Raw genomic sequence first — 20,104 nt, 5'->3', positions numbered from 1 at the left:
CATCAAGTACCTAACGACAGCCAAAGCAGCAAGTACCCAACGTCACGCAACAGGTGTCCCTGAACCCTGAACAGTAAGTGCGCAATCAACGCGCCACGTGGCGACGCACAGCCACCGCAAGCGAAGGAAGAGCGCAGGCAGCGCCATCGCGCAGAACAATTATCACGCACGACCACACGACGTGGCGCCTCCCAGGAGCCGATCCGCAGAATGATTGCCCATCAAGTGCTGACCCACAACGGGTCCCCCAGGAATTGTTGTAGCGCAAAGTCCGACAGGACGACCGAAAGCAACCTGCCAGGCATCGGCTGAAGTGGACCACCAACCGGTCCAGGACGTTCAACCATGAAAAGGTCTACGGGTGTGGACCCCCGAACGTCACCAACAAGCATCAAGAAAAGAAAGCATCAAGAAAAGAAGGTTTGCGACACCAACTCTGGCTGCTGAGGAAGAAGGAGAAAGTGTCCCCGACGGGGACAAGACCAGGGGTACACATGCAGAGTGCGCGCACTGCATGGAGGACCCAGGTCAGGAGAGAAGACACAAGATCGGTCCAAGTGATGTCGCGAAGCAGGAGGAAGAAAAGGAGAGATCCGAGTGGCACATCTGCCCCCATGAAAAGGAAGGAAGAAAAGAAGAGATCTGAGTGGCACGTCTGCCACCGCGAAAAGGAAGAAAAGGAGAGATCCGAGTGGCACATCTGCCTACGTGAAAAGGAAGGAAGAAAAGAAGAGATCTGAGTGGCACGTCTGCCACTGTGAAAAGGAAGGAAGAAAAGGAGAGATCTGAGTGGCACGTCTGCCACCGTGAAAAGGAAGGAGGCATATCCATGTGGCCTGTTGCCACAGTTAAGAGTAGAAGGAGAAGTCAGTGCAAAGCAACGTCCCCACGGTGAACCAACTAAGGAAAGAGAGAGGAGTGCAGGAAGACCACTCACACTCCCGAAGAGAAGGACGGCGACAAGTGCCCGGACAACGGTGCGAGGAACACGAGGCCGGAAGAACACCAGTGGCAAAGAAGACCAGCTGACAGACGATGTTTCCGCACACCCAGGATCTGCGGAGAGGAGCAAGCGAGACCGTTTGTGACATCCACCTTTGGGGTCACACGGACACTGGACACATGCCAGCCGTGGTGACTCAGGGGCAGAGGCCTCCGGGACGCAGTCCCCACGACGAGAGACGGTCCTCCGACGCCCATCCGAAAGGTCCGGGGAGGGCGAAGACATCGCAAGCAAAGACAGAAACCAACAGCTACCTTGGGATGAGGCTGCGGAATCTGAGGTGAGGCACATGGTCTGCTACATACCCCCACTGACGGCGGCGCAGGAGCAACCTGATGTGGCACATCCAGCCCAGCGCAAATCCGAGAAAGAGGACCTCAAGGATATCCCGTGGCAGGGGAACACCGACGAGAGGGGTCATCCTAGTGAGAGGGATGCCTTGCAACGGATCTGCCTTTTGCCAAGTAGGACACAGACTACAAGTGAAGCTAAGGCCGAGACCGGAAATCGTGCATTATTCCCCGGCGAACGACAAGAACTCTAACTGCACCCGTCGCCATGGAAGTGAGCAAAAGAAGGACTGTGAGGACAATCTTGTCGCAGAGTCGTCAATAGACTGGTTCCATCGAGCACCCCCAAACCGGTGCCACTGTGAACTGATGTTCCCCGCAGCAGATTGTACATCGTCTGTGATTCCAAGCAGCGGCGGATAAAAGGACTCAGCGGAAGTGGAACACTTTACTGCATCCTGATACAGTTTGTTTTTCCCACAGGTTGATTTCTGTATGTGGGTTTTTTGCGATTAAAAAATGGGAGGGATGTAGAGTCATAGCATGAACACGGTCTAGTGTTCAGGAGTGATGTAACCCTCTTTACACCCACCCACCACAGACGTCATGGTGTCACATGACGCTGGCAATAAAAGGGGCCGAGCGCACGTGCTCGTGGCCATTCCCACTACCCCTAACTGGTGTCTGTGTCCACATCATTGCTGCTATCTACCATGCGGGCCTAGGGCCCTCCCCAACACTACAGTTGTATTGTATAAAACACAATAGCTTGCCAAAAATCACCTGGCCTACGGCCCTTCCAAATCCATGACTTCATGATGCAATTTTGGAATTGGGAAAACACTGACTGTGCAACAATGGGGTCTGTCTTGACTCCTGGAACAGTGAGGCTTGATCTGTTATACATTGTGAAGAAAAAATGATTGCAGATTAACAGACTTCTCAAATTACCAAATTGTAGGTAGAATGAAGATTGTTCCCCTGAGCAGTCCTTCATACTGCAAATGGGGTTGTCATGGCACAGTTGTCCTGTTCCAGCGCTCGTTTCTGTCATTGTCGCTAGTGTGGCCCGCTCCCCAATTAAGACGTTACTTGGAGTAGGTATTCTTTAAAAGCAATGGTAGTGTAAATGCAAGTATGTCTGTGTTTTATTCGCTAGTGCTTTTGTTGCCCCTACAATGGCTCTTGACCTTTAAAAAATCAGAGCAAGTTTTTAGGAGACATTCATGAATTTTTCAGTATTATTGTATTAGCCATTAATTGTTCCCTGTCAGTAATTGCTGATGACTCACTGATTGTTTCCTGCTGGTAATTGTGGATGACTCACTGATAGGTAATTACTGATGACTTGCTGATTGGTTCAAGCTGGCCCAATCTAATTTCCGAAGATTCATTGGCACCACACTTGCACCTACTATCTACTTAAACCTGAAATGTGTGCTTGGCCTGTTGCTCAAACCCACTCATCTGAGCTCCGAGTTTCTCCTGCTTTGAATCCTGCTCACCTTCTCACAGCAGCTCCAGCTCTTCTCATCGCAGCAACTCCTGTTGTCTTGCTTGTCACCCGGCCCAGCATCCTCCAAGCCCCCACATCAACCACTTAGTTCTTGAACCTTCTTTCAGCTGTGCTCTTCCTCCCCAAGCTGACTCAGTCTTCCTCCAGGCAAAGAGAAAGAAGGAAAGAAAAAACAAGATGAACTACACACGAACCGCCACCTGATGATCAGATCTTAATCGACGTTCAGGTAAACTAATTCCTCTTCTAAAGGGAGGCGCAAATAGAACAGTGCAAGAGTTTGGAACTTTGTAACGAAAGACACAAAATGACTGTTCATAAATTTTGGGAATCATAATTAAATTGTAAGAAACAGATAGATAAATAGACTGGAGTGAACTGTGTTTTGCATATACTCTTGGCAACTCTTATCTCTTAGATTCATTTGGAAAAAAGCATATTTATGCTAGATAGAAAAAAACTCTATCTAAGGATTTGTTAAGACAGTTTCATTGTAAATATAAAGAACTCTGGATTCAGTGAGAACCAAGTTTGGTTTTGACCAAGGCTGAATCTTTTGCTAAATCAGTTAAAAGAACCCTTTTTTTAATTTGCCAATGTCCTCTCCAAGGAATGTTTTAAAAGGGTAATCAAATGTTCAATTAGCAAAAGTAATTAGTCAATATCTGTTTTTGCTTAACAATTGTGTATTAACATAACTTGTTCTTTCCAGAGGTCTTAAGCATTACCCTCCAGCCAAGGCGATCCAGTGTTCTGAGAGACTCGTGTGATCTGTTTGTTAGTCTCTCATTCCCAAGTCCCCTTTCCCCTTGGAAACTTTCACTGGGGCAGTGTGAATGCCATTCATTGCTACCAAGAAAAGGTCCTTCGTGGTAGTCTGGTTCCATCGTCACCCCATCAGAACTTCCCAGTGTTCAGGAAAGTGGCTTGTGACATGGGGTTAGTACCCATAGGGCCTGGCAATTGATTTTGAGGAAGTAGGGAATAACACCAATGGTCAAGGATCCATTAACCGAGGTATGAGAGGATTTGCCTGTTGAAACAATGGCCATGACTCACATTAAGTGCTTCTGATTATGCTTTTTAGTCCTCATGTGAATCTGATGATTTTGTTGCACAGCATATTATTAATTTTGTTTGCTCTGACTGGTCTGGCACTTTCATCCAATATGGGATATCACACTCTCAAGGTTTTCCTAAGGATGAATTGAAGTTATTTGTTGAAGTCCATCAGAATAAACGTCTGTGGTCTGTAGTTAGTGTATGATGCAGTCTTTACACTCGGTGTGAGTGCTGTCTGCCACTTTTCTAGACTTGCTACACAAGTAAAGGGGGAGGAGCTATTGCTGTGAAGCCCCTTGATAGCTCATTCTAGAGTAAAGGAGTTACTCAAAGGGAGTAAAGGTTTTCTTTGCAGGAGACTCAGGGTTCTAACAATTAACTGCTTTTTGTGGGAGGTGGACCCATCTTTTGATGTAAGGACAGTGGTGAGGAAGGAGATGGATGAGAAAATAATGAAAGGGAAATCTATGAGATCCTCTCTCTTTCTGTGGTAAGTCTCAGCCTACATCACTGACGCCTACAAAATATATTTTCCTGGCTCTTAAGGCATCACATTTATTTCTCTGAGGTTTAGTGGGATTGCACCGTTAAAAGTCCATCTGGCTTATATCAGTGTAATCAGGGTTGGACTGGGAGAGGAAAAACAAAAGCTAACCACATAGCTAAAAAATTGGCCCACATTTGCAAATAGGGCAGTTCTGAACTGCAAACACATACTGTCTGAGTGTTTTTTAAAGTGGGGGAGATAGCATGCATTTGAACTTGCTACAGACAATGTTTATGGTAATACCAGGGGAAACAACAGTAAAAACTGTTCCACTAAACCATAAAACAAGCCCACAAAACACCAGAAATCCGGCCCACATACAGACCTATCATGCTAGTTCTAAATGGCACTTTCTGGATGTCCTATAGGCCCATGTGAGCCAACATGTAAATGTATGTGATGTTCTTGTACTTCTCTTTTGCTTTCCTGGCCCGGTAGCTTGTTCACCGCCTCCATATTTATTAATTTAACATGGAAGATATTATCTTTGCTTAAACGGTTACACAGTTAAGCAGCATATTCATTAAGTGGTTCTGCAGCCCGGAGATTTTATTAACTAGGTTATTTGCTCTATCAATTAGCTGTCAGCTTTCTCTCTTTTCCCTTCCCATTATGCATTTGAGGAAGTGCTCTGCTCCTGTTCTCCATTGCCAGCATTAACTCACCTTCCTTATGCTTAATGGATTCAGCATTGGCTCGGTAGTCTTTACTGCTGCTACAAATGTTCCCTAATCACATATGGATTAGTGAGTTGACATTTCTACGCTTTTTGTTTGAAGCCCACTGTGACACCTCATATGACTCACAGCACTACATACTATGTGTGACATTAACAAAATAGATATACTTGTTACTTGCAGTCATTTGCATGGTGTTATCAGTCTTACAGCATAAATGTCCTCTCTTTTCTGACTCACCTACTATCTGAGTGCTCTGTTCTTAGTTGTGGAGTGAGGCTACAGAGTACAATGTATCTGGGGTTGTCGCAATAGGGCTTTGATCATTTCTACCTTCTAAACAAAATTCGTTTTGATCCAATGTATTTTTCAAAGTACCGTTTTTTGCTAATGACATGCAAGGAAATCGCAAAACTTGCATGAGTCTCGGCTATGTTGGAGCCACCTTTGGAGGTTATAATTGTCAGGATCGTGTTTCCTTGGCCCCTACCTAATGTCTAAGACTACAACTTCCATGAGCCTATTGTAGTGGGAGGCACATATTGACGACACGCGCTGAAGCGGATGCGTGTTATTCTGTTGTTTCCTGTTTCCTGTTCTCGCGTCTCGGAGAGCTGGTCTCTCGTTTCCCTTTGAGCTCCCGGGTCTGATGAAGCAATCCTTTTCCTTGTTCCGGATTGTACTCCGAGGTTGGTGAGTTAATCCTGTGCGGCTGCACCTTCTGCATAGAACGGAACGCTGTGAGTCGGCTGACCACGCGTTACCGTTCAGAACCCCGGTGTCCTGCAGTACCCTGGATCAGTGAGTCTTTCCTGCGCTGCTGTACTTGTGGCTTAGAACGGAACGCTGTGAGTGGGCGACCACGCGTTACCGCTCAGAATACATTTGGCCTTTTTGTTTAGGTTGCGGTGCATTGTGGTGAGGTCTACATGCTGCGGTGACATCGAATTGTTTTCTTATATGATTAGCGGAGCGCTGTGTGTACGTTTGCCATGCGTTGCCGTTTATGGATATTTTTTTTCGACGATTTTTGAGGAGCAAGGTGTGTTTGGTGACCACTTGCTGCTGTGTTTTCTTGAAGATTTATTTAGTGCTTATACAGCGGAGGACTGTGGTGGCCACTACGTTCTACCGTGTGCAACAGGACTACATGTGTTGAATACTAAGTACATTGAACTTGCAGGATTATGATGGTACAATATTCCTGGAACCAAAACTTTGAATCAGAGTGTTTATAGAGATGATCTGTGTTCATGCCAATCTGTATCATTCCATGGATTGCTGGAAAAGCCTCAACCAATATTGAAAACAGAGTTTTTCTTTATTTCAGGAGTTGAGAACTTGCTTGTCTATTTTGTTATAGTTCCTGAACTGCTGTCTTGGTGATGGTTCTTCTGTTGGATGTGTGTTTATAATCCTTCAGGTATACCTCCTCATAGCGAGAATATATGAGAGTAGCAGTTTAATTGTATGCATTACATAACACTGTCTTTTATGTTTATGTCATTTCAGAGCCTATTGTCCCAGCAGTTCCTTCCCCTTCCCTTTTATCCCTCGCCTAATGGTTCGAACTCCCTGTATTTTAAGGTCAGGGAGTTGGTAACATTTGGAGGTGGACCCCTATGAGCAACAACCGGATCCTGTGGAGCGTAATCCCAACAGTAATGACATTGGAATCCTTTAGAATCTTAGGAAAGACTCTTTCCTTAACATACTATGGACTTGATTACAAATACCTCTATAAATTTGCACCCGCTTGCACAAATAGGTGGGTGGTAAACTCCACTCTGCTGGTTTAGTTCACTGACATTTGCCCACTCTGCGGTCCGCATGGAGAACAGATTTCTCGAAAACCTCTGTCTACCGCCACTTGCCAGAGCTTTTCTCACGTGCGGCTTGCCAATTTTAAGTTGGGGAGCGAGAAAATCAAGCGCTAGGACAAGGTCTGGCATGATTTCTTAACGAGCCAGGCCTCAGCATGTCTCTACTCTTCGCATTGCAAAAATTGCTGCTAGCGTTGAGAATGGTGCCACTTGAGTAGAAAATCTACTCGAGCAGAAGTAAGAAGCAGCACCCTCTCAAGCACCTTGTGGTGTCATTCGCACAAATTTTAAAGCGTGGGACTAGCTCCCAGCACTAAAAATCAGTGCAAGCAGCGCAGCATACTGAAATTCCATTACAGAACTCTAGGGACTCTAGCTGAGTTTCACTCCAAGGAATTCCGTTGACTTAAAAAAACTGCAAGATTCTGTGGATTTATGTGAGCGGCAACAGTTCCGTACACCTCTTGCATGGGTGCTGATGAAATTGCAAGTTGTGCTGGATTTACTGTACAGTAATTTTCAGGGCAATGAAGTCTGCACCTCCAGATAAATTTCAGCAGCTCGAATCTGCTGAAGCTTCCCAGGAAGAAAACAGCACAGAAAATACTTGCACATGTGAATTTTGGTCAATTATACACCAAAATCCATGTTTTATGGCTGATTTTCATGTGCATAGATTGTGACAGGAGGAATTTATTGCAGTTGATCATTTACAAATTCAGGGGCATATTATCAAGGGGGTTTATCTCCGCTTTTTTGGCTTTAAAAGCCAAGAAAGCAGAGATAAAATTATCTCCCTATTACCTAGCTGTCGCTAACACCAGTTAGAGACAGCTAGTAGGAGATAGCGACCATCTTGGGCCCCGCTTTGCATGTCAGTGATATTTATCACTAATGACATGCAAAGTGGGCGTGCCAAGATGTTAGCGACTGGAAACAGTCGCTAACATCGCTATCTCCTATTACCAACTTTTGGAGATATCCGCGCTAAGCGCGAATATCTCCAAAAGCTAACACCTGCCCTGAGCAGTTCTTAGTCATGTTATCCAATGGGAGGTGGATAACATGGCTAAGAGCATTAGCTCGCTAATGCATGAATATCGCTGACTTCTCAGCGATATTCATGCATTGCAGACGACTTGTATCGCATTTGCGATAAATCTTGGTAATACCAAGGTTTATCTGCGATAAAAATCGGCGCAGCTCAGCGATACTTTTTTCACGCTAACCAAGCAATAGCGATAATTATCGCTATTGCTTGGTAATATGCCCCTCAGTTATTTCCAATTTTATCGTGTTCTATAAACTCCTCCAGGCCCAAGACTTGTCACATATTCTTTGCAAAGGAGGCTTTTAAATAGGTTCATAGCTTGAAGCTTTCATCTTGTGGTTTTTAATTTATTATTTGCATGTCTTTTTAATGTAAGTATGTGTTGAATGTTACTTATGCCATGGAATACAACCTCTCACATTATGTTCACATGCTGCATTTGCATTTGTGCATATATCTGTGAATAATGCACACAAGTATAGTGATAACTCAGTAAGAAGCGCTATGGTTCTGGTCCCTCACACTGTTCTGATGAGCTCATTTACAACTAAGATGTACTACATTGCTATCTTATGCCAAAGGCATTTATTTCTTTGTAACAGTATAAACCAGCCTTGCTTCACTTGAATGTTGTAGACAGGCACCTGTACAAGCGCTGTTCAGCCAGCCAGCCAGATGCTCCAGGAGAAGTGGTGCTACAATTAGAGTTAATACTAGTCATCTCCATTACTCAGAACTTCCTCTTCCTCGTCACAGTACTCAGCATCTGAGGTATGATCACCCCCTGCAAATGGGAACTCTTCACTCTTCCTTCCTGTCTGTCATTTCAATCTCAACCCCTGCCTCCCTCTGCCCCTCCATCCTTCACTGGCATGTAGGTACTGTTCGGTAAATAAAGGCCTTAACAAAGATGTAGTCCAGTGACTTTGTGCTTCAGACTGTATTTTATGTAAACACAAAAGGAAATACATGTAGCTGCACGCCCACAACTCACACGTGGAGCACTTTCGAACTGTGAGCAAAACAAACAACTGCTGTAATGACTACTCTCTTCCTGGAAAGCTCTTTATACGTATTGTGCGTTTCCTCTTGATCTTTAAGAAAAACATTCAGCGTTGAAAGAATCTACCTCAAGTAGAGGATAAATACAAGGGGTAGGAGTCAATTTACATTGTCTTTTTGTTTTCTTATACTTTTGACTCGGCGGCTACGTAATAGCTGCATTGACTAATTCAAAAAGGATTGCCACATTTTCTATATAAATCTCTAACTAAAAAGATGCTGCCTTACACATGTACAAAATTAATGCTATAACTCTTTAAAAAAAAGGGGCAGTAAAGAAAAGAGGCAAATAATATTTTGTTGCTGATAAAATATATTTTAAAAAAACAGAAATGTAGAAATAAAGGTCTGGGTTTTGGTTATTAAAATTAACACTGAAAAACTTCATGTGAGCCTTTCCACAAAACAAGACCAGAATTTCCCAATCATCTGGCAAAAGTAATGGCACTGGGATATAGGCATTAAAGGTAGATAAATTATCAGAATCATTCAGAAGTGGTTCAAATGAAGGGTGTGCCAGAAGACACGGAAGTAAGGGGCATATTACCAACAAGTAGCAATATTTATCGCTAAATGGGCTTAGCGATGATTTTTTTATCGCTGCCTATTGCTGGATATGTTAGCGGAGAAAACATGCTATTAGCAACGTTTTTCTCCATTGTGCCAAAAATATCCAGCGATAGTGGCGAAATGCGTGAATATCGCTGAAAATACAGCGATATTCACGCATTAGCGACAAAATGCTCTTAGCCATGTTATCCACCTCCCATTGGATAACATGGCTAAGAACTGGTCTGGGCAGGTTAGTATTTGGAGATATTCGCGCTTAGCGTGAATATTTCCAACGCTATGCCTGCCTTGCTAATAGGCGATAGCGACGTTAGCAACTGCTTTCAGTCGCTAACTGGTTGGGTACGCCCACTTTGCATGTCATTAGCGATAAATCGCTGACATGCAAAGCGGGCCCCAAACAGCTCGCTATCTCCTAAAAGCTGTCGCTAACATCAGTTAGCGACAGCTTGCTAATAGGACAATAGAATTATCGCCGCTTAGCGGCCAAAAACAGCAGCTAAAGCAGTTATAATCACCTATCGCCCCCCTTGGTAATATGCCTCTAAGTTTCCAGTTGGCAGCAAAGATTTGTGAGGTAAACGTAGATGCGAATTCTTGGCCTTCATCTACTTAGCTTTCACCCACGAACGAGCATAGTTCTTTTGTCGCGGATGCTAGTTTGTGCTGATTCAGGATGTGTGGTACACCCACAGGTTTTCTGAAACTGCGTCTTGCCACTAATTTACACACGTTTTGTACCTGACTACATACCATACTAAGCTTTTCCTCTTGAGTAAATAAGGACTCGCGAGGCAAAAGTAGGCGTACTTACAATAAAATGCAAAATTAAATGTTGAAAATCTTGAAGAAGTAATACGAACACATCGCATAAGTCATGCTTTTTCAGGCCAAAGCCCGATGTACACAGAAATGTGAGACCTTCATGCATGTCTTGTAGATTTTGTGAGCCACATAAAAGGTTTGCTACTTCGCCCGCCACCATTCAGATCCTAGCTCGGCAACGACAATAGAGAGTGCAAAGAGTACCAGTCATGACCTTGTAAGCCTCCTAATCACAAGTCCAAATAGCACCTTCTGAACAGTGTGACAACTTATAGACCTCCACTGAAAACTACCAGGAAAAACTGCAACATATAAGATTAGCACAGATTAAATAATGGAGGGCTTGCGTCTCATACTGAGAAGAACACTATGCCTGAAAGTAGATGGATGACTGCTCGTTAGCAAAATTCTCTTCCAAGGAAACGCTAAATCATTAGAGCCCAACATCCCAGTTTACCAGTAATAGCTCAAGTTACATGATTGCTTACGAGGGGACGAGGGGAGAGAGATACCGGAAATATCCATTTTCGGCATTACCTAAATGCTTCTGAAAAGCAGCACATAACTTGAGCCATTCCTGGCATGTGGGGCCCTCAGTACTCATTTCTGGATACCAGACCTTTTTCTCATCATCAGACTTTGACACAGAGCAAGAGAGGGAACATAAAAAAAGTGTTGAAGAAGGAGGGAGAGAAAGATGACAAATAGTGAAAAAGGAAAAAGGAAGGATGAAAAAGAACCTGCGAGAGTGAGATAAAGGAGTAAGGAGTGATGGGTGGTGGAAGAAAGAGGCATGAGGTGGAATTTTAACTACGCAGTCGTAGTATTTGGATAATGCCAGTTGTTGGCTTCTGTGCAAAATGTTGGTTCCCCGCACTTTTCTTTTTTATTAAATACTACAGGAAAGAAAACTAAATGTAAATGTGGGTGTACTTGTAAAGCGCACTGTGACTCCAAGGAGTATCCTGGCACTGAAGACCGCTGGGGAACCCGTCCTGGTTTTCCCTGTGAGATGGTCCTTTCTGGGTATCTCCAAGGTGAAACAAGGTTTCCCCGGCGTCTGTGGGGGGCCGTTGTAGAGATGAGACAAGCTCAATGCCCAGAGTTGCCGAGTGTGTTCCCTGGTTAGAGTAGGCACCGAGGCGAGAATTATCGAGTCCGTTTGACCTTGGTCTACGACCCTGCCGCGTCCGGGATTGAACCCTGGTCCCGGGCCGTTCTCTGCTTACGGGTCTGCCGCCTCTAACCAGTGAGCCACACCACTCCACTAAATCATTTTGATCCAGGAAGGGACCAATAATACCACCATAAACTTTTCAATATTCGATAATAGAGTGAAGACATAATGGATGGTGACATAACCCACCAGATTATACCAGTCTCAGAATACACACATCACCATGATCCATGAATGAGGCATCTTGCAGAGAAGCTCGGAAGAAGTGCAGTCTTTGGCAATTAAAATATATTTATGTCTGGGAAGCAGCTTATTTTCTTACTGGTTGAAAGGTCTCCTAAGAAAGACAATGATTTAAGCAGAGGGGAGTACATTGCTGACATCGATCTCACCCTACAGTCTGCATCTCGGGCATGACATCATCAGTAGTGGCTGCCTGGAAGGAGTGCGCCGGGCGGTGGGGCAGGGCGGGGGAGAGCTAGGGTGGGGGGGTAGTAAACTCTGGCATACATGTGCTAATCATGTTACATCATATATAACCAAATCTGAAAAGATGGAGTTGAAAGAAATGTGGGAAGAAGTTTCACAAGAGAAGACTCTTAGTAACTCTTAGTAACAAATTGTACAGCTTTAGTTTGCAGATGCTTCCCCATCGAGAGTTTGACTCCTATAAATGTTCAGATCAGTTGATCTCTGCAAGTTTATGCTCAAATTCAAGAGGAATCATTTGGGTAAGTCTAGGTCTTACTGCAACACAAAATCAAGTTTTGAAATCTGTACAAGAAATTGAATATTTAGCATTAAATGAACCAGAGAGTAAAGATATTGTTAAAACAAATATGTTGGATACATACTATCCTAAAAGGAGTCCACGTCTGGAAAACACGTGTCTCTATCAAGTACTACAACATTATAGTTTGTCAGAGATCAGCATTCTAGTCACTGACTCAGACGCCGATGCCGGCACGCAAGCCCAACTAGAAAAGGTGTGGCAGGCAGGGGCGCAGCTGGCTCTAAAGCAAGCACGTCTGTGCCAGTCCACGCCCGACCAGTCCCAGGTGCCAGGATCCCTGCCGGTTGCACGAGGGAAACATTTTCCTATAAGGCTGACCAGCTCCATCAGTATAGAGGGGCGGTAAGGAGTATATGTGCCCACCCTATTTGGCCTGATTGTAAAGCAACTCAATGCCCTCACTGTTCTTTTAACCTTTGGCCGTTATCAAGGAGCACACAACTCCGTACCTTCCGACTGCTTTAAACATGTTCTTACTTAATTGTTGCTCGATCCCTAAGCACACTATGGAAATTCGATTATTGTTAGAGGAAGAGAGCCAAGATGTTCTGTTTTAAACAGAAACATGGCTAACAAGTAAGGCAGACCCAGGTCTCAATCAAGTTCTCCTCCTAGGGTATGCCATTCAAAGACTTGATAGAGAGCATACCAGAGGAAGTGGCATAGCGATTGTTTATAAAATCAAATTTAATTGTTGCACATCAGCATATCCTGTACCTGATTGCAAGAGTCTGGCTTTTTCCATTGGCTTCTCCCACACTTGCACCTTTTCTGGGATTTAAATTTACCGTCCCCCTGGGTCCTTGGGTCAATTCTGCAAGGACCTACCCGAGATCACAGCTATTCTAGCCAGCCCCCTGTCTAACTTCTCCCTACTAGGGGATTTTAATATGCATTTTGATGATGTTTCTCTATCAGCAACACGTGAGTGGACCCACAGCATGGGAGCCCTTCAATTTAATCAAAAACTGAGAGGCCATACACTCAGCTTGGTACTCCTCCAAGCTTCGCAAACTCATGCAAACCTGTAAACGACCTGAAAGAAAATGGAATAAAGACTTCTCCGCAACTGATAAAATGATTTACAGTAAGGACATAAAAATATATAAGGAAGAAATTAAACATGCTCAGGCCCTTCACTATGAAGAACAAATCCGCTCAGCTTCCAATTCTTCCAGCGAAACATTTCGCATAGTGAAATCTCTTTTTAAACATCCCCCTCCTCCTACTTCCTTTGATGACATACCATCCCGTTGTAATGAACCAGTAACATTTTTTTCCAATAAAAATCAAGATATTCATACCTCTTTTCCTCAGGCTACTGTTCAATCAAATGCTCCATTATTCAACATTGGAGGTTGTATTAGCGATTGCTTTTTAATGGAAATCAGATCGGCCCTCTCTGCAAGGTATTCTCAGTCAGTTGACGTCAGGCCCCCCCAAGGATGTAGTTCCGCCCCCCATTTTAAATCAAGTTTTTGATACAGTATCCCTGTTATTTCGGACACGATTAATGATACATTCTTGAGGGGACTGGTCCCCCCTTAATGGATGCGAGCAATGGTTAAAACCCTTTTAAATAAACAAATCTGGATTCAGAGGCACTAGGGAATTACCGTCCCATATCACTATTGCCAGGAATTAGCAATATTGCCAAAAAGCTTGTGAATTTTGTTCTCTCTGTGTCTCTGGAAAGCAAAAACTGTCTTCATTTTTCTCAAACTGGTGTTGGGCCTCAACAGGGCACAGAGACTGCCCTCCTAGCAGTAGTTGAGGGAACCAGGAAAATTCTAGACAACGGAGGCTGCGCTGCCATTGTGCTCTTGGATCTTAGCGCAGCCTTTGATACGGTCAACCATCAGTTGCTTATTCAGTGACTCAGAGAGGTAGGATTGACTGGTATTGCCTTTAAATGTCTTTACTCCTTCCAGGAAGACAGATCATTTCAGGTGTTCCAAGGAATTTACCTCCGAAACTATGCCACTTAGATATGGGGTCCCTCAGGGATTGTCCCTGATCCCCACTCTTTTTAATGTTTATATGAGCCCCCTGGCTGGTGTTGTGAAGCCGTTCGGCATTCAGATTGACACATATGCCGATGACACGCCATTGGTTGTTTCTTTTAACTAGCTCAGCAATATTGGCCCTGATCTGGCCTGCTGCCTGGAAAAAGTTTCGGCATGGATGGAAGGTTCATACCTGAAACTCAATGGGTCCAAAACAGAGCTGATGTTTTTCGGTAAACCCTCCTCGCCTAACGTAGGTTTACAGTGGCCTAGTTGTTTTGGCCCTACTCCTTCCTCCAAAGAACAGATCCAGAGTTTGAGGGTCTGGCTGGATTGTAACTTGGACTTTGGGGAGCAAGCACAGAAGGTTGCAGGTAGCTGTTTTGAGTTGCTGAGGATTATACAGAAAATTCTTCCCCTGCTGCCTTTCTCTGCCAGGAAAACGGTGGTTCAGGCCTTCATACTCTCTAGGCTTTATTATGCCAATGCCCTTTATTTGGGAGCTCCCAGCACTACTATCAGGAAACTTAAAACGGTACAGAACTGTGCAGCTCGTCTGCCTATGAAAATTCTCAACCGACAGTCAGCAAGGACTACTCTGGCCACAATACACTGGCTGCCAATTCAGCATAGAGTGCAGTTCTAGGCGCTTTGCATTGCATATAGGGCATTGTTAGGCAATGGTCTGCCTATTATTTGCTCCATCATCTCCCTTTTTTACCCTAAAAGAGCTTTGCGGTCAGGCAATAAAAAGACGACGACTGTTCCAAAAATCCGGAAAGCATTTACAAGTGGTCGCCTCTTTTTGTATAATGCAGGTAGGTTATAGAATCTTCTCCCTCTTGACATACGATGTGAGACCAATCATTTGGTCTTCCGGAAACGCACAAAAACATTTGTTCCCATAAACTTTGCACCTAGTTCATGTGCGGTTGCTTCTAGCACTGGAATGCCTTTGGGTAACCACGCGCTCTACAAATGTTTATTTACTTACTTCTATCAAGAACTACAACATTATATTTTTAAAAGAAATGTTACAAAAAATATAAATGAAGAAAAATATGCGCTGGTCTTCCTGCAGCTCGAGTAGCAATTCTACTTGAGCAGCAGCTCGGTTGTAAACTTACAATTGGCGAATGCGAGCAGGGAAAAAACTCTGCTACACTATGCGAAGTAGAGTTTTTGCACTTCGCAAGCTCCTCGAAGGGGGAGTACAGAAAACTCTGCAAATCTGTGAACGGAGCGGAGTTCACCGCCCAGGCCTAATTAAGAATATTCGACAAGCAAGTGATGAACACTATGGAAACATTCTTCAAGATATAAGCATTGGAGTTTTGGCACAACATGGAAAAGACATTTTACAAAGTCGGCCACTAACAAATTTGTTTACAAATGAAAACATTGCACCTGAAATAATGTACAAAAAAATTGGAGAAAAAAAGTCTATAGCTTGTCAAGTGCCAACACTGCAAGAGTGTTGTACATTCAATCATGAACTTTTGAAAGTTGGAAAACAACCAATAGTGAAAATGGAAGCCATTGATAAAATGGAATACAAAGGAGTTGCAATTCTTCTCTCAGAGAAATTACAGACAAAATGTAATTCTTTGGAAAAGTCAGTGTCTAAGACTGCTGGTTTAGAAAAGTCTTATATGTATGTAAAAAGTGTCTGGTAATTTTACGACGTAATTTGGATGTAGAAAATGGTTTCGTAAATGGAGCAATCGGAAAAGTTATTGATTTTGTTATTCATCAGAACGGAGATGGAATCGAATTTTTGAAGATTAAATTTGATCAGATTGAAGAGGTAAATCAGATTGGACATTGTGCTGCTCGTTTTTTGATCGTAAAAGACTTGTATGTTCGTAGAAAACAGTTTATTCTTTATTTAGCTAATGTGTAACCATTCTCAAATCTCAATGTTTAAGTGTAGACAGTGCTTTGGTAAATATTGGATTACAGTGTTTAAAGAAGACATGGCATATGTTGCATTGTCTCCATCAAGAACAATATCTGGTTGGTATTTAATTGATTTTGATGAGAAAAAGGTTACTGCTGATGCAAATTGTGTAAGAGAGTATAGGGGCATGTGATCAAGGACTGGCAATAACTATCGCTAACCTAGGTTAGCGTTAGTTTTTTTATCGCCATCTATCGCCCTTTTTATTTGCCTTGTTAGCGACATATTATCAACAAGTCACTAACAGGCGATAGCTTCTGTGAAAGCTGCTGCTAACTGCTGTTCGATGGCGATCGGCAAACTGGCAATAGCAAGCAGAATCCAGCTATAAGCTTTTAGCGATAATAAAAGGCACGCTAACCCGCAAGTGTGGACTTTGAAAAAATAGCCTATCAGTCCACCTACCATAGAAAAGACGTACAAAAAAAGATAATTGCAGATCTGGGCACCCAGGGCCAAGTGCAGCACATATCAACGACCCCCTCAAGCCCCCCAACATCAAGGATTACCAGGATGAGAGCCTGGATGCACAGCTGGACTTTAGTCTTGCGCCTGGATGCCTCGTTGGACTTGCTCCTGGTGCCTGGATGCCTGGATGCCTGCTGGACTTGCGCCTGGAGCCTGTATGCCTTCTGGACTTACGCCTGTTGCCTGGAAGCCTCGCTGGACTTGTGTCTGGTGCCTGGATGCCTCGATGGACTTGCGTCTGGTGACAGGATGCCTCGATGGCACTTTTTAACACGGTTAAATGGCGGAAACACTACTTTGAGACAGAAAGAGTTGATTATAAGAATAATTTAAAGATATACCATGCACTCATCCGGAAAACTCGAACATCTTACTTCTGCACTAGAATCAAAGATGCTGACAATTCCATGAAGGAAATGTTCCTAGTTTATAGGGAACTCTCTGATCTCACCCTACTAGCGGCCCCCATGACTGGATCAGCTAAAAAGTGTAATCTAATAGCCAAGTTCTTTGCTAGCAAAGTAGACAAAATCTACGCGGGCTTCCCAGACACTGCCAGAGTAGATGATGGGAAGGCAGACAGCACCCTGAAGATACAGGAGAATAATTGTCTCTCGGCATTCCTTGTACCCTCTCAGGAATCTATATGCCACATAGCAAGTAGCATCAAATCAGGATCACCGAGCGATCCAGCAACCCCTGAAAGACTCACCACCCTGGAGCCATATATTAGTCATCTCCTGGCTCTTTCCTTTAGTACAGGACAAGTGCCTATCTCATGCAAAAAAAGCGATTGTCCTTCCCCTGAGGAAAAAACCTAACATTAGCTTAGAAAAACTGGATCATCTCTGACCTATCTCCCTCCTCCCCTACTTTGCAAAAATTGCTGAGAAAGCAGTGAACAAACAACTCTGGGAATTTGTGGAAACCCAGGGACTGCTCCACCCCTCACAGTTGGGATTTCGAGCTCTTCACTCGACCGAATCAGCCCTGCTGTCTTCAACTGAAGCTCTACGAAGGTATGCAGATGAAGGCCAGACGGTGGCACTGATTCTCCTCGATCTCAGTGCCGCTTTCACCACTGTAGCGCATCACACACTGCTACAGTGTCTTAAAAAGGGAGGGGTGAGAGGAAAAGCCTGGGAATGGCTTCAATCATTTCTCACAGATCGAACCTTTCAGGTCGCTCAGGGCCAGTTCAGGTCCAAAGAAATAAAACGAAATCAGGGAGTGCCACGAGGCTCAAGTCTCAGCCCCACCCTATTCAATCTTTATGTGGCCCCAGTAGGAGGAATCACAGACACATATGGGGTTGAGATAGTATCGTATGCAGACGATACGCAACTGATTGTGACCCTAACGCAACCAGAGGAGCAAAGCGCTAACAACTTCGCGTCTTGTATGCAGAAGGTGGCAATGTGGATGGCAGACAACTGCCTCCGCCTTAATGGAAATAAGATGGAGGTATTAATTATAGGTAAATCACCATCAGTGTGGACCTCAGCCTGGTGGCCGGAAGAACTGGGTGAACTACCCACACCCAGCAATCTAGTAAAGAACTTAGGGGTCTGGCTAGACAAAAACCTATTGTTCGACCACCAAACCAAACAAGTGGCAGGCACCTGTTTCGGGATACTGCGGGTCCTTAGGAAAACGCTGGACCTTATGCCCATACCAGTACGCCAGACCCTGGTCCATAGCCTCATAACATCTAGGCTGGACTATGGAAATGTGCTGTATCTAGGGGCCAGCATAAAAACCCTCTCAAGACTACAACGAATACAAAGCGCAGCAGCCCGCTTGATCCTGCAACTACCCAGGAGAGCATCATCAAAAAAAGCACTGAAAACCCTTCACTGGCTCCCGATTAGGGAACGGATGACCTTTAAAGCCCTATGTGTAGGACATTGCATCCTTCATGGTAGAGGCCCAAGATATCTGCATGGGCTTCTGAAATGGTACGAACCCAGCCGTCAGCTTAGATCATGCGGCACAGGGCAAGTACAAGTCCCGAAGGTCAAAACAGCCATTATGGATGGAAAGTCTTTTAGAGTCATGACCGCTAGGATGTGGAACCAGTTGCCAGAAAAACTGTGTCTGGAACCCTCTGAGCTAAATTTTCGAAGAGACCTGAAAACAGTCCTCTTCCCCAAGGACTATACCGGATTTTAAATCTTTTTCACAGTCATACCATGAACTTCCTGGAAACAACTGAGGCATTTCCAGCGCAGGGACACACTTGCTAGTGTAACCATGCGCTTTACAAAATACAAATAAATAAAGATGGACTTGTGTCTGGTGCCTGGATGCCTGCTGGACTTGTGCCTGGAGCATGGATGCCTCGCTGGACTTGCCCCTAGAGCCTAGATGCTTCACTGGACTTGCGCCTGGAGCCTGGATGCCTCACTGGACATGTGTATTGTGCCTTGATGCCTCGCTGGACCTGCGTCTGGTGCCTGGATGCCTGCTGGGCTTGCACCTGGTACCTGGATGCCTTGTTGCACCTGCGTCCGGTGCCAGGATGCCTGCTGGACTTGCGCCTGGCCTGGATTCCTGCTGGACTTGCACCTGGATGCCTCGCTGGAATTGTGTCTTGCACCTGGATGCCTTGCTGGACCTGCGTCTGGTGCCTGGATGCCTGCTGGACCTGTATCTGGTGCCTGGATTGGGATGTGGAGTAGCAGTGGAGTTGATGACCTATTGATGTTCGACGATCGCCCGTACCTGGTGGTGAAGTCTGGCAGGTTGCATGGAGACACGTTGCTGACCTGTGCGAGAAGTCCTCTTTGCGCACCTTGGAGCAGTTAATGGTAGAGGTGCTTCTGCGCACCAACATAGTGAGGTTTGCATCGCATACTACAGTCCACCACAACACCGGTGTGCACAGAGTGGATTACCAACGGTGTGTGCCGTCTCCCTGCATCATAGGACGGATGATGTTGGGATGGCTAGACGCTGTGGAGGGTGAGGCCCCTGTGCTACGCCCAACTTGTGTTGTCTGAGTGCTGCAACTACTCGCCTAAGGGAGCCCTGCTGCATCAACTGCATCAGGGGGTCCACCAGCTGACTACGCAGTGACTGCTGTACCCAGCCCAGTGAAATCACACCTGGGTCAGGCTTCTGCTGGCTGAGTCACAGATTTGGAGAGAGTGCAGTGGATTGCGCCACAGGGTCAATGTCCAGGCAAGGTGAAGGTTTGATGCGTAGCGCAGGAGGGCCAGGGGTGAGTCGCCCATGCTTATCACACGTGGATGGCGCACCCCCAGTGGCATCT

This window comes from Lissotriton vulgaris, chromosome 4_1 (genome assembly GCF_964263255.1).
Source record: "Lissotriton vulgaris chromosome 4_1, aLisVul1.2, whole genome shotgun sequence".
NCBI classification, from domain to species: Eukaryota; Metazoa; Chordata; class Amphibia; order Caudata; family Salamandridae; genus Lissotriton; species Lissotriton vulgaris.
The sequence above is the reverse complement of the archived record's forward strand: the minus strand, read 5'-3'. Positions refer to the sequence as shown.